General features: G+C 41.9%; 1 long non-coding RNA gene across 1 annotated transcript in view; it reads right to left on the bottom strand.

Moving 5' to 3' along the window:
- Window positions 1-6,880: 6,880 nt before the first annotated feature.
- LOC144110309 (uncharacterized) overlaps window positions 6,881-13,414 on the bottom strand; it is a 99,529-nt gene continuing 92,995 nt past the window's right edge. Inside the window, exons 2-3 of the long non-coding RNA XR_013309798.1 lie at window positions 9,948-10,216; window positions 6,881-7,331 (exon numbers count right to left, since the gene is read on the bottom strand). This is a non-coding gene — a long non-coding RNA (uncharacterized LOC144110309). The remainder of the gene's footprint in view (window positions 7,332-9,947; window positions 10,217-13,414) is intronic.

Raw genomic sequence — 13,414 nt, 5'->3', positions numbered from 1 at the left:
ATATTTATGATGGCTACTGATACTGACAGCTATTGCTAGGAATATTGATAGTGATGGTTTTGGTAGTGAAATGATAGCTGCTTATAGTGGTAGTGCTAGAGATGGAGAGTGATAGTGATGATAGCTACTGATAGTGACAGTGCTAGAGATAGATATTGATAGTGATGATCACAGCGATAATGATAGCGATAGTGATTGTGATAGCGATAATGACGAGAGTGTTCATGATGATAACGAGAGGGAGTAAACTTCACAGGTTGGAGTCCGGTGAAGGTCGTGGGTTTGAGTCCCGCACAGGTCATGGGCTTGAGTCCCGTAAAGGTCTTAGAGTGGAGCCGCGTGAAGATCGTGGGAAATTAAAAGGGATGAAAAGGCTTTCGAATTTTCGCTCTTGAGCAGAAGTACATTCATTTATATTGCACACAAGGCCTCGATACAGAAGCCGTCGGCACCTCATCGCCATCTTGCTAACAATAATGACAGACCAAGGCACCCAAGGGAAGTGCAAGGCATCCACTTCAAAATTTTTGAGAGTGCACCATAGAAGAAAAGAATATTGTTACTCACCGAAATTGTCCACCGGGTTTATATGGTTTTACGCAAAGCCGTTACACACTTTAAAGAGCAAAGAATATTTCCGTGGGTGTTACAGATGTGCTTGCATTTTTCGCATGAATAATGTCTCTCCATATTAAGTATGTAATACCAATAAAATAAATATAAAACACGTGTAACATAATATATGCAGCACACATAACTGCACAGCACTCTACTGAAATAATTTCTGCAGTAACATGAAGCCCCGATGAGTCGAATACCTTTGAAAAAAACTGTGTCCACTCAAGGACACTTACACACACTGTACAGAACTGTCGCTTAATCAGTAAGAAAGCAAGCCTGGTTCCTTTTTATCTTCCTGACTATACAGGCAATCTACATCGGTTGTGAAATAACCCCGTGAGGAAATGAAGGATGTAAAAGACCTCGCTATATTGCAGGCTTGAATTGGCATAGAACCGTAGACATAATGTGATTTTGTTAGTGTAGTTGGATGCGGGCTTTTTTCTTTGACAGGCATCATAGCTCCATGCTTAACAGTTGACTCATCATCATCATCAGCCCGACTGAACTCCAGTATATGAGCGTTTAGACTCAATGTTTAAAATATTCTCATTTTTTGGCTTTCTAATACGATAAAACAATTCCTGATAATAAAACCGTTTCCACACACTCTCTTAAGATCCACGTGAAAAGCGCGAAGGCTAGTGAATTTAGAGGCAAGCAGGGTGCTAAATGTATGTTAAATGTCCAAAAAGAGATAGGTATCAAGCTTTCAGCTGATCTTAATAAACGTGTTAGCAGAATTAATTATTTATTTGTACATACCGAAATCCCATGGAGAGATTTTAGAAGGGTGGGAATACGTAAAAAAAATGTAATACAATTCAAGGAAGGGGGGACAAATGAAAACAACGGCATGTAACATCAGTACAATTGACAAAAAGCAAAATAAAATATGTCATGACAAAACTTATTGAAAACTTCAGATACCGTACAAACAATATCAGGGACTGCTGAAGAACTTCATTGCAGGTAAGTAAATTTCATTCAGTGAGAGTTCTTGGAAAAAATGAGCACTGAAAGGTGTTATTTGTACGAAGAGGAGTTATTTTCAGATTATGACGCTGCCTTCCGACATACGCAGTTGAAAAATAAATAATATTATCATGGAAAGATTTTTGCCCCACCACTACACAAAAGAAAGAAGACAAGACATGTGCTGAGAACCAAATAACCCAGCAGTGAACTCGTTTAGGGTGCAGTGAAGTGACTTGGTAGATGCACTATTCCGTGCGCCATCCTGTAACTGTTCGGAATATCACGTACCGGCTTTGCCATTACTTGTCTGCATCAGCAGCAGGAACAGGTAGCCGCCTCCCTGTTATGGCGGAATAAAGCAGCCGGAAAACTGTATATGGTGCCAAGAAAACTATTCAGGGTATATATAATTACAGCTAGTAACTTCTTTCACAATCAAACAGAGATAACTGTTGGACGCATTCGCGGAGTAGGTCTGAAGGGAGATAAGCGGCCTATAATTTTGAATCTTCAGCATTGCTATGAAATGCAGACAGCGCTCACGAAAGCAAGGGAACTAAAGGACGCCATACAATATGTTGAACGAGCTGGTTTTTAACTTCCATATCTACAGCGCTAAAGACGATATAAAATGAACACACACAAGTCACACAACACAGCGCTGACTGACCACTGAATTTTATTTGATGGCTAGCAAGCTTTTATATTACTGGCTACCAAAAAGGAAAGAAAGCAAAAAAAAACATTCACGGAAGCAACTAGTTACGGCGGAAAACCGGCACCTATTTGGCATTTTTGCATACCGAACTTTATTGCAAGTAAAACTAAGAATGTCCAGCGAACCCATTTATTAGCCTTGACACTATTTATTACGCAAAATCAAAAAGCTCTTGACAATTCATTCTGTACTGCAAAATTTAAGGCTTATGCTTGCGGAAAAACTTCTTCCTAGTAAGCCGTTTTAATATTCAAGGGTATAACCGCAGTTCATCATGAATGATGCTGCCAAATATTGGGGCTACCTTAGCTCAGAAGCTCGGAATACCATTGATCGTGTCAAAACCAACAAAACAAATATTCGCGACAAGCGGCGGAACAACACATAATCAATATCTTTTCTACGCATTTTTCTATGTGTTTTTCAAATTCCCGTCCGCGACTCATCTGTTATAGTAGCACGAGCAGTATCAGCCTGGGTTTCATAACGTATTAGTGTATTTTTTAAATGCTCCACTATCTGAAGTCAAAATCTTTGGCTACAGGCAAGAAAACAGACACAACACAAGGCAGAAGGCCTGGTGTTGTGTCTGTTTTCGCGCCTGTAACCAAAGATGTACCGTTACCAACTTCCCCAGCAATACGTCCTTTTAAGCTGAAATCGAAATCTTCGTGTGCCCCTGATAGTTTTCCTAATGCCTTTCTACGTCGTTACTCCGAATCCCTTGCGCGGTGTCTTGTTTTCACCGCTCGCTCATCGTATTTTAGTGGCGTCGTGCCGACTGACTGGAGGATCCAACGTGTTGTACCTTCATTTAGGAAAAAAAAACTGTGCTCAGTTGACCAACTACCACCCCTATCACTCATCAGTACATCATGCAAATCCCTGGAACACATTATGCCAAACTACATCAATTATTTCCTAGGTAAAAAAAACATTCTCTATTACTTTCATCATGGGTTTCGGAAAGGCTTGTCGAAGACCACACAACTAGTTTTAACCATCCATCCTCTTGGTTTTTTCTCGATAGCTCCGGTAAAATAGACGTTATATTCCTGGATTATAACAAAGCTTTTCACAGGATGGCACGTTCCTGTCTATTATTCAAGCTTTGAAGAGCTGGATTTACCTGGTACTGTAGTCGAGTGGAAATTGTCATATCTAGATATGCGCCGACAATGCTTTGAATTCGAAGCCATCATTAAGACGTTCTGTCTGCAAACTCTGGTGTTCAACAGGTCACTGTCCCAAGTTCTCTACTTTCCTTAATTTACGTGAACGACTTGACCACCTGAATTCATGAAAGTGTTAGTATTCGATTATTTGCAGATGACTCCTTCGTCTTCGAGGTAGTTAATAACATTAATGATCAATTTGTCTTTAATGACTCCTGAGGCTGTTTTCAATTCGTGCGATCTCTACGATATGACACTTATTGCGGATAAAGCGGTTGTTATGCGCATCACGAACGAAAAGCCTTTTTTTTACCTACTGACGCACTGCCTAGAAATCCCGGTATCTCAAATTCACTATTTCACATATGTAGGCGGTAGCATTACAAACCACTTGAGCTTGTCCACCCCACGCCTCAAGCTTTGTGAAATCCGAAACGTGCTCAAATACCGTCCCTCTGACGTACAGCTTGTGTCCCACAACTTGTTAATCTGATGTCGGTTACAATGCACCTGTAAATTAGGGATCATTTCACTAGGAAAGCCATTTACAAGCTTCAACCGGTACACAGAGCAGACATTCGCTTCATAATCACTAGCGACGGCATACTACCCCATCTCAATTAATGAGAATCAGCAGCGTCATGTCCTTGCAGTCCTTGAGAAAGATAGCCCGATTAAAATTCGTCTTTAAACTCTATCATTGTGAGGTCCCTCATAACCCCTAATCATTCTTGCAGCGTTCATCATCTGTATTCAATAGGCATTCGAATGCTCATTAACTGTCTCCGTTTTCACCCGCACAACACATTTTTAAATATTCCTTTTTTTCGGACCATAGCTGAGTGAAATAATTGAATTGAATTGAATTGAGTTTATTTCCGTTCGAAACAACGGAGGGGGCTCGAACAAAAAGTGAATCAAGTCCACTTGACTACGTTCGAGCCCCCTTTACATGGCATTTGGTGAGGACAAAATTTTAGTAAAACAACAGATACATTTACAGATTGCAGAATAGAACAAAAAAAATGTTAGTTATGCACAGAAAATCTTACAAAATAATTTACACAATGCCAATATGCAATTCTAAGTGCAGGGTTCATAGAAATAAGTACATATAAAAATAATATGGGGGAACAAGGCAAAAGAAGTATTAATTACACAGAACAAGCTCGACAAGACAATTCACACAGTGAAATTATACAATTGTAGATAGAATATGTACAAAGCAAGTTAGGAAATAAAATAACGATGAAAGTATTTATTGCACCGCAATAGTGTTCTTTTGCGATTGAGCAAGGTTTTTACTGATAGCTTTGTTGCTTATTTGTCGCAATTTGCTTTCAGTCTTTCCTCCTTTAAGGTTTTTTTCATCCCGTGTACAGAACACTATATTTTGCTTTTTGTAATCATCCAACAGAGGAGTAAGCCGGGCTAGATGGTACATTCTTTCGTACGCAATGATGGCCCACTGTATGATATCGCACTCCTGCTTGAGCCTCTACGGCTTGCAGGAATTGTACAAATAAATAAATGTACACTAAAATGCAGCACTCTGGACGAATTTAACAAGGTTGCTGAGTAAGAATATAAGAAGCAAAGTCACAGGATTCGGAATGCAGTGGTTCCTTGCAGAAGAAAAATCTCTACGATGTTGTAGCTGCACTCAGTTCTGCCTCCATGCGGAAGGCTGAATATGAGAAAATGAAAATTGGTTTTTGAGGAAAGGAAATAGCGCAGTATCTGTCTTACGTCACGGCGGACACCTGACCCGCGCGGTAAGGGAAGGAATAAAGGAGAAAGTGAAAGAAGAAAGGAAGAAAGACGTGCCGTAGCGGAGGTCTAGAAATAATTTCGACCACCTGGGAATCTTTAATGTGCACTGACATCGAAAAGCACACGGGCGCCTTTCACGTTTCACCTGATTCGAAACAACAAGAATTTACATTATGCATTATTAGGCTACTACAAAAACATATTTCGTCATTTATTGTAATGTGGAGATAATCTATACACCACAAATGTAAAAACTATTTGTTTTGTTTGTTGAGAGATCTGCAACAATATCGTGCAGAGCTTTCACTCTCAAAAGCAGCCGCACAAAAGCATCACAAAACAACTTTCCAATGTTTGTTCCGCTTCAAGAAGCCAGGAGAAAGTAACTGCACTCGCCGTTCATTTTATTTATTAAGGGTGAAATGCCTTTACCTGCCGTTTTTGGCACGCCACGGGTTACCTTGGCGCCAGAACGAAGAGGGAGGCGACCCCAAAGGAAGTTTGGCGAAGCTTTCAGTCCGCCTGGTGCTACGTGCTGCTCTGCCGTCTTTGGCAGCGCAGAAGCCACCCACGGCCTTCAGAGCTCAGTCGCACAACCAAACCTCCAACTAGGTCGCACTTACTACAAAAACAAGCTGAAGAAAGCCACTACCAAAGCCACAGAGCTGCGCAGACAAAGAGACGGCCTTGGGGTTCTAAAAGGGTCTGTGCAACGAGAGGCCAGGAGTATGCATGGGTATGCCACAAGAAGGTTTCATGAGGCTTAACGTCTGAAAGTAACTTCTCCCATGAGGAACACTTCAGTTGGAGGTTGCCGATAATTTCCAATTCGTGGGCTTCTCTAACGCCCATTAATAAAACAAAGTAAACGAGCCTGTAGCATTTCGTCTCCATCAAAAATCGACCGCCATGGCGGATATATGCCATGGGGCGCTCGATGGCGTTACCGGCGGACAAATTGGCGGTGCTAGTGTCTCCCAATATTAAACGCTTTGAAAGAAAATTGGTAACATTTGTTCCGCATGTTTGGTGAAGAGAACGAGAAAATATTGTAACGAAGACTTCCAACAGCCGCACTTGCACAGCAAAGAAGACTGCACTCTTGTAAGTTGGCTGACTCGCCCACATACACACTTTGTCCTCGTCGGCTGCTTTCTTATGAGCTGCGGCATTATTGCCTCGTGCTCTTGGTTTGGTTTTTGGTTTCAGTGGATTTAACGTCCTAAAGCGACTCCGGCATTCAGAGACGCCGTAGTGAAGGGCTCCAGAAATTTCGACGACATGGGGTTCTTTGGGAAGGGCCGCGACTGCCAGCCGCGAACGACACCAATCATGAAACATACAGGGCTACTGCAACCAACACCACCGCCCACAGCACCTTTCCAACAAGTGGGCATAGATCTGTTGGGCCCATGCCTTGTGTCGTCCTTGGGGAAAAAATTGGTCGTAGTGGCGCCACATACTTGGCGCGGTACGCAGAGACATAGCCGCTGCTCCGCGCTCCTGCGACCGAAGTCGCACAGTTTTTGTGACATCCATAGTCTTGTGTCGCGGTGCATCATCGCACTTCATCATCGAACCATGAAACCGCCTTTACGGCGTACTTACTCAATCAACACTTTTTATTTTCACCAGAGAATGGATACATAGTGAAAAAACGGAACAGAAGAAAAAGCTGCGCAGCCCCAGTGCCACAACGCTCCAACTAACGAGGCAACAGTGACACAGTGTTTGTTAAGAATTTTTTTTTCATAAACGAACGACTACACTTACATACACAAAAATGCATAATATACATGTTACGCATATCTCACATTTGTATTAAAGTGCACATTACGCATTTATTTATTTATTTCTTATTTATTTACTACAATACCCTCAGGACTCGCAGGGCGTCAAAGAAGGGGTGGGTGAAAAATAGTATATATAGAAAACGTACAAGGAAAAGGAAAAAATTCCGATGCAGATGCTTGTTGGATGACGTATTTGGTGATAAGTGGCTTGAAGGAACTCGCGTCTTCAGTGCAGGCGATATTGGGTGGAGGGTGGTTCCACTCAGTGCTGGTCTTCGGTAAGAAAGAATTAAAAAGCGCATTTGTATTATAAGCAGCGATTGCAGCTTTATGCGGATGATCAACACGTGATGATACGTATCATTGTATAGAAGAAATTCCTGTTTTAGTGTCTCATTATGGAAAAAAATGCCGTGTAAAACAACACTGAGGCACAAAATATTTCTACGAACCGCGAGATTAGTCAGTCCAATTTTAGATTTCATTCAGAAATACTAGCCGTGCGAGAATAATTGGAAAGAATGAAGCGAGTTGGCCAATTGTGAACATATTCTATGGCATTAAATAAAGTGAGTTGTGCGCGGTCCAATTGTGATTATGCATATTCTAACCTTACTTGTATTAGTGTTTTATATAAAAGTGACCTAAATGCAGCCTGAGAGAAGTTTCTGCGTATCTAACCAAGGGCACGGTTTGCATTGCGATGGCAAGAGCCATCGTCAGGCCTTTCGCCTTTTGCTCTTGCTCCTCTTTCTGCATCAGAAAGAAACAAATAACTAAAATCAAATCCAATCAAATCAAATGACATATTCTATGTGGATGCGCCAGGATAGCTGCAAGTGATGTGAAGGCCCAAAAATTTATAACAGAATACGTTCTCTAATGAAACTTTATTCATCTTGTAATGAAACGTTTTTTACCGGCTAGATTGGCGTGAGATGGACATAATTCTGGACTTTAATGGATTGAGACCAATAGACCATAGCTTACACCAAACAAAGCTTAAGGGAAGAGTTAATGCTAATCGGGAGGTCAGTAATATACATCAAAAAGAGGAAAAAACCCAGAACACAGCTTTGGGGAACACCAGATGTTACGGCACATTGGGATGGTGGGAAGTCGTTAGCAGATACAAACTGGGTGCGGTAAGTCAAGAAATATTCAATCTATTTATCTTACAGATGCTTTATCACTCCTTTGGAGGCAATCAGCATGAGAAACACAGTGGTAATAGTCTTCCTTGGTTTTCTCTTTTTCGTTGTTCAGTTTATTGTGAAATTCTTTGAACTCCAGCCGCTTATTCGAATCACATCTTTTGAGAAACTCTTGGTATATCTTATTCTTCTGGCCTATTTTTCTAATTAAGCCACTGGTACTCCATGGCATTCGAGCTTTTTCAGGTTTATGGTGACTTCTAACAGGAAAGCAATCAAAATACAATGTTTGAAACCTGGTTTTAAATTTATGATATGCAGTGTTAACGTCTGAAATATCAAGAGATCAGGCCAGTCAATTCGGCCAAGTCTTTCTCTGAAATTTTCTAATGCGATGCAGTTCTGTTGTATATTTTTATGCTGTGGGGCTTTGGGAGGTAGGAAAAAAATATGGGGAATTCTTCACTTATATCGCAGCTAAATCTCTCGGATCGCATAATTTCGCTCAATGATTTAGTGACGAACAAAACAAGTATTGAAGACGGTTACGCAGTGGTGCGGGATGATTCGGAAATAGCTCTGTAATAACCACTGTGTTGAAGTACTGATTGTAACTCTGTATCTTGGTAGGAAACTTTCGTAAGATCTATATATAAATCACCGCCAAGAGTTAATTTGCAAATAAAGTCTTTTGAAAATGCGAGAAAACGGTCGAAGAATTCAAAAATAAAGGGTTGCTTTCATTCAGAGGGCGATACCCTACGGCCAACAATTGTCTCAATTTATAATGCAAAGTATATCATAGTTCTCGGTAATAAGGCTATGTTCATTTAAAAATTCACACTGTTGTAAAAAGGTTCATATGGACACGGCTCCTCCTCTTCTTTTTTTACTATTTAAATAGAAGTGGTGATAATCCGGAAGTACAAAATGGCCCGAGCTGTGATTGTGCCAGGTCTCAGTAAGGAAAAAAAACCTCAAAATTGAAATTTCAAGTCTTCAGTAACGCAGATATATCATCTCTTTTCGATTAAACTTATCTAGCATTTAGATACAGCAGTCTTTTGTGGGCACTCTATGGCACACGTCGATGTCATTTCGTGGTATGGGTTCCACAATTTTTTTCACCAATCTTATCAAGCATCTGTTCAAGATTTTCACGTGCCTGCTCCTCAACTTCTTTTATTTACACGTTTCTGTTGCGCGAATACTGCTCGTAATTTAGGAGCGCCGTTTTGGTTTCTGTCAGGTATTCCTCAGGCTTAAAAAAATTCTGCTAAGGCTTTTCATTTTGGCTTTTAAGCTCTTTATTCTCGCTCATGCTTGCTTTGAGACGCTGGGTAACATTATCAAGAGACTTGCTCATCAAAATCTATGCTTTAGTCCAGTTCATCGATCTCCGGTTTTACTTATTCTTTCAATTAAACAATTTCACTTCTTACGCTTCTCAGTTCAGACCGAGAGCTGTGTTCAAGCGCTTTTTTTTTTGCTCAAGCGCTTCCCTCACATTTTTTTTCATTTCTGTCTTCATTTCATCTTTGAAATCTTTTAAAAGTTTAGCACCTCCTTTAGTTATGTTAATGCACAAACAATGTGGCTATAGCAGGCTAGTAAAGTCTCTTCAAGGCACTGCGCAGCAGTGACACCAATACAGAGTGAGTTGAAGTATTTACGACAAATAGGTCGATTGTCATTAACCTGGAAGTTGTAGGAAGACTGTTATGCCTCTGCTTACAGTGCTATCACTGCTGCCGCTCAGCGATCGCTGTCGTCGTCCGGGTTTTGTAGGCGTTGTCGAGGACATCACGTGGTTCGGCAGCGCACCTGACGATCGTCGTCTGAGTTTCGTATCTGTCATGCAGGCTGTCATGTGGTGCAGCGGCTGAGAGCGCTTGAGTCGGCGATCAAGCCACGTACGCGATGGCACCAGGCTGCGGCCACGATGGGGATTCCAAGCGCTCGATAACAATGCACGGCCATCCGGTGAAAACTGCGCCCGTGTACCTGGAATTTGTAGGAAGACTGTTATGCCTCTGCGTACAGGGCTGACACTGCTGCCAAAATTGGTCTCTCTTCGAGCTTACACCACTCACAGGAATACCGCGGCATATCATCCACGAACAAAAACAGACTGACTGAACGCCTCAATCGAACGCTCGAAGACATGTTCTCTATGTTTGTCGACGTTATACATCGCACATGGGACGACCTACCCCGTATGCAACCTTCGCCTGAAATACGCCTTTCTCGTCAATCAACCCGCTCTATCTCTCTCCCACACAATACGGCAGAGCAGGAGACGACGCGTCTTACCCCTTTCCAGCTGGTCTACGGTCGTCGTGTCACTACTGTGCTGGACGCCATGCTACCCCCTGGACACGGCGAAGATGATGACGAGGCCTTGGCTGACGTCAACACACTCCCCTAGCGGGCTGAAGGAGCCCTCCAGCTCGCAAGATATCAAATTCAGTGCCAGCAACACCTCAACGCTGGTCGCTACAACCTGCGACGCCGAGATGTTGTGTATGACCTCGACGATTCTTTGCGACTACTTCAGTCCATGCCAGGTAGTTCGGCGTCTTAGTGACGTCCGCTATGAAGTTTTACCACGGAACAGGAGATCTTTACCACGGCAGCGCCACCCGACTAAGACTGTCTACGTGGTGCGCATGAAACCTTACCACGAAATGCTGCAACCCGCTGTGTTCCCAGCTTAGCTCTAGGCTATGCCATCCGGTCCCCACGGTACGCATTGCTTTACTACCTTGATCTTCTGTTCCATTCTGGTCTTGGCCCGCCGCTTTGATGAAGGCTTTCCGACTGACCACAGATGACGCCTGCATTTCGTTTCTGGAAGACGGCTTCGACAATCAAGATTGTGACTGCAGTGTTTTCCCAGTGGTTTATTCCGACGAATTTTGCTCTTGCCACAAACACTGGACTGTCGTTACAGCGGGCGGGGTTGACAACCAGCTACAAAGGCCAGCCAGCGTCACAGCGACATCGGGTCGTGGAACCGGCGAAGTGTCGCTGCTGCAATTTACGCAACTTCTGCTGAGAAAAGTTGGTTTCCTTCTGTACGATTCAGTTTGTATACTCTGCCGGCTCCCCCACATGTGTTATTTCAGTGCATGCATGACTTGCGTACTTAGCTATCACATCAAAGGACGTTTCTTATTGTTCCGCGACCCATTTCATTTTTATTTTTAATTTTGCTTCTTTGCGGGGACGTAGACTTAAATCTCGGCCGAACGGATGCAGACAAGCTACATGAAATGGCTTCCGGCCAGGAAAGCAAAATGGCGAAATTACCTTAAATAAGGCTAATCACGCCCTTGTAGAAACCCAGCTTGGAGACTTGTTCAACCAAGTACGGACCATAAAAGACAGGATTGAGCAGTTTCATAATCTGCATCAGATGCTGCACGAGTACAAAGAAAAGTGCGACCAGCAACAATCCCAGACAGAAGCCCTGTCTTCTCGCTTAAAAATTCTTGACAATCGTGATCGCCGCAGAAATTCACCTTTTTTGGTGGATTCAGTGAAGAAGGGAGAGAAAACTGCCACTGATTGGGAAAAACTTGTCACTGACCTGTGTCGTACTAAGCTTGAAACTGAGAACATTAATGTGTTGAGGACCAAGAGGCTGGGTAAACTTTAATACTTTGATACATTATTCGACCATAATGCGGTACATGATGACAGGGAGCCCGGAGTAAAAGCTGCCCATTGACAGCTTGACGAAGCCCTGGACCACCTACATTTTGGCAACAGCAATGAAGGTCGAAATGAAAACTTATTACAGTGGAAGAAAAGGCAAGACAAGCAGTCACGTAATATCACTTCAAGGTGAAAAACTACACGATCACAAGGAATAAAAACACCAACAAACATTATTCCAGCCAACCATGGACAATAGCACTATCACAACCAAAACCACAAGCCAACCAAAACCAATAGCACTATCACAAAATATGTGTTCAAGAAAAAGACATGAAAAAGCAAGAAAAGTCGTGCGAGAAAGGAATAGTTGCGATAAACGTTTGTGTGAGTATCCCGCAAATTTATGTTCTGTTCTAGAAATTCGTTCAATATTTGTGGCAGCCTATTTTGTAGCGTATGAAGACCGTAGCTATTTCGATACCTTTTTTTCTATTGGTTCCTGCTTCTTGTTCAATACGTCGGAGTGTAATAGTCTAATTCTGCTAGCGTTTGAATGAAGTGTGTGCGAAGAGATAATTCTTGTTTGAAAGCTCGACACAGACGATAAGGAAATATATTTGGTATAGGAATTATTTTGTGCTTCAGGAATAGTTTGGCGGTTTGATAAGATGGCGGCACGGTTTCAAGAAGGCGCAGAAAACGTTTTTGCAGTATCTGTATGTTTTGAAGATTTTTCTGAGTTATAGCACCCCAGATCAAGCCACAATAATTAAGGTGATAATTAAAAAGTTGTGATAAATAGGAGCATCGCAGATTTCGGAAGTACATGACGATTACGGTGGAGAAGACCAAGAATTTGAGATAGTTTTGTGTCTAAGTGTAATATGTGGGCGTTTCAAGACGTTTCTATAAATATAGCACCTAATGCTTTGTGCATTGCTACTGTTTCTAAAGGACATGACCTTAAAGTTATAGTTTTGCTCAAATGAATTAGTTCGTTTTTAGAGCGAAAGATTACAACTTTTGTCTTTGTGATATTAAATTTTAACGCGTTTCTCAGCGCCTATTGATCTAGTTGTTTTACCACGCGGTTTGCTCTAGCTGCCAACTAATCTATGTTGTCCCCAGATGCGATTACCCTAGTGTCAATTGTGCAAATAACGAATTTTGCGAGCGGTACAGCACTAAAAATGTCATCAATATAGGTACTGAAAAGAAAAGGAACAAGTATACTTCCTTGGGGAACGCGAGAGCAGACGGGCTGCTATTAAGATGTGAAACCTTGTAATGTAATTACCTGTTTGCGAAATTCTCAATATGATGTTATTAGTGAGACTGCGAGCCCGCGAAAGCCGCATGATTCTAACCTAAGGAGCAGAAAATTGTGATTAACAAGAACAAAAGCTTTCATGAAATCCATAAAAATTACAATTACTAATCTGTTTTGTGCAAGCTCCTTCAAAATGTGTCCTTTCTGGTCTAGTAAAACAGATTCTGTGGATAAGTATCTTCTAAAACCATATTGAGAGCTCGTTAATA

The sequence above is a fragment of the Amblyomma americanum genome, chromosome 11, assembly GCF_052857255.1.
Source record: "Amblyomma americanum isolate KBUSLIRL-KWMA chromosome 11, ASM5285725v1, whole genome shotgun sequence".
Lineage (NCBI taxonomy): Eukaryota > Metazoa > Arthropoda > Arachnida > Ixodida > Ixodidae > Amblyomma > Amblyomma americanum.
The sequence above is the reverse complement of the archived record's forward strand: the minus strand, read 5'-3'. Positions and strand labels throughout refer to the sequence as shown.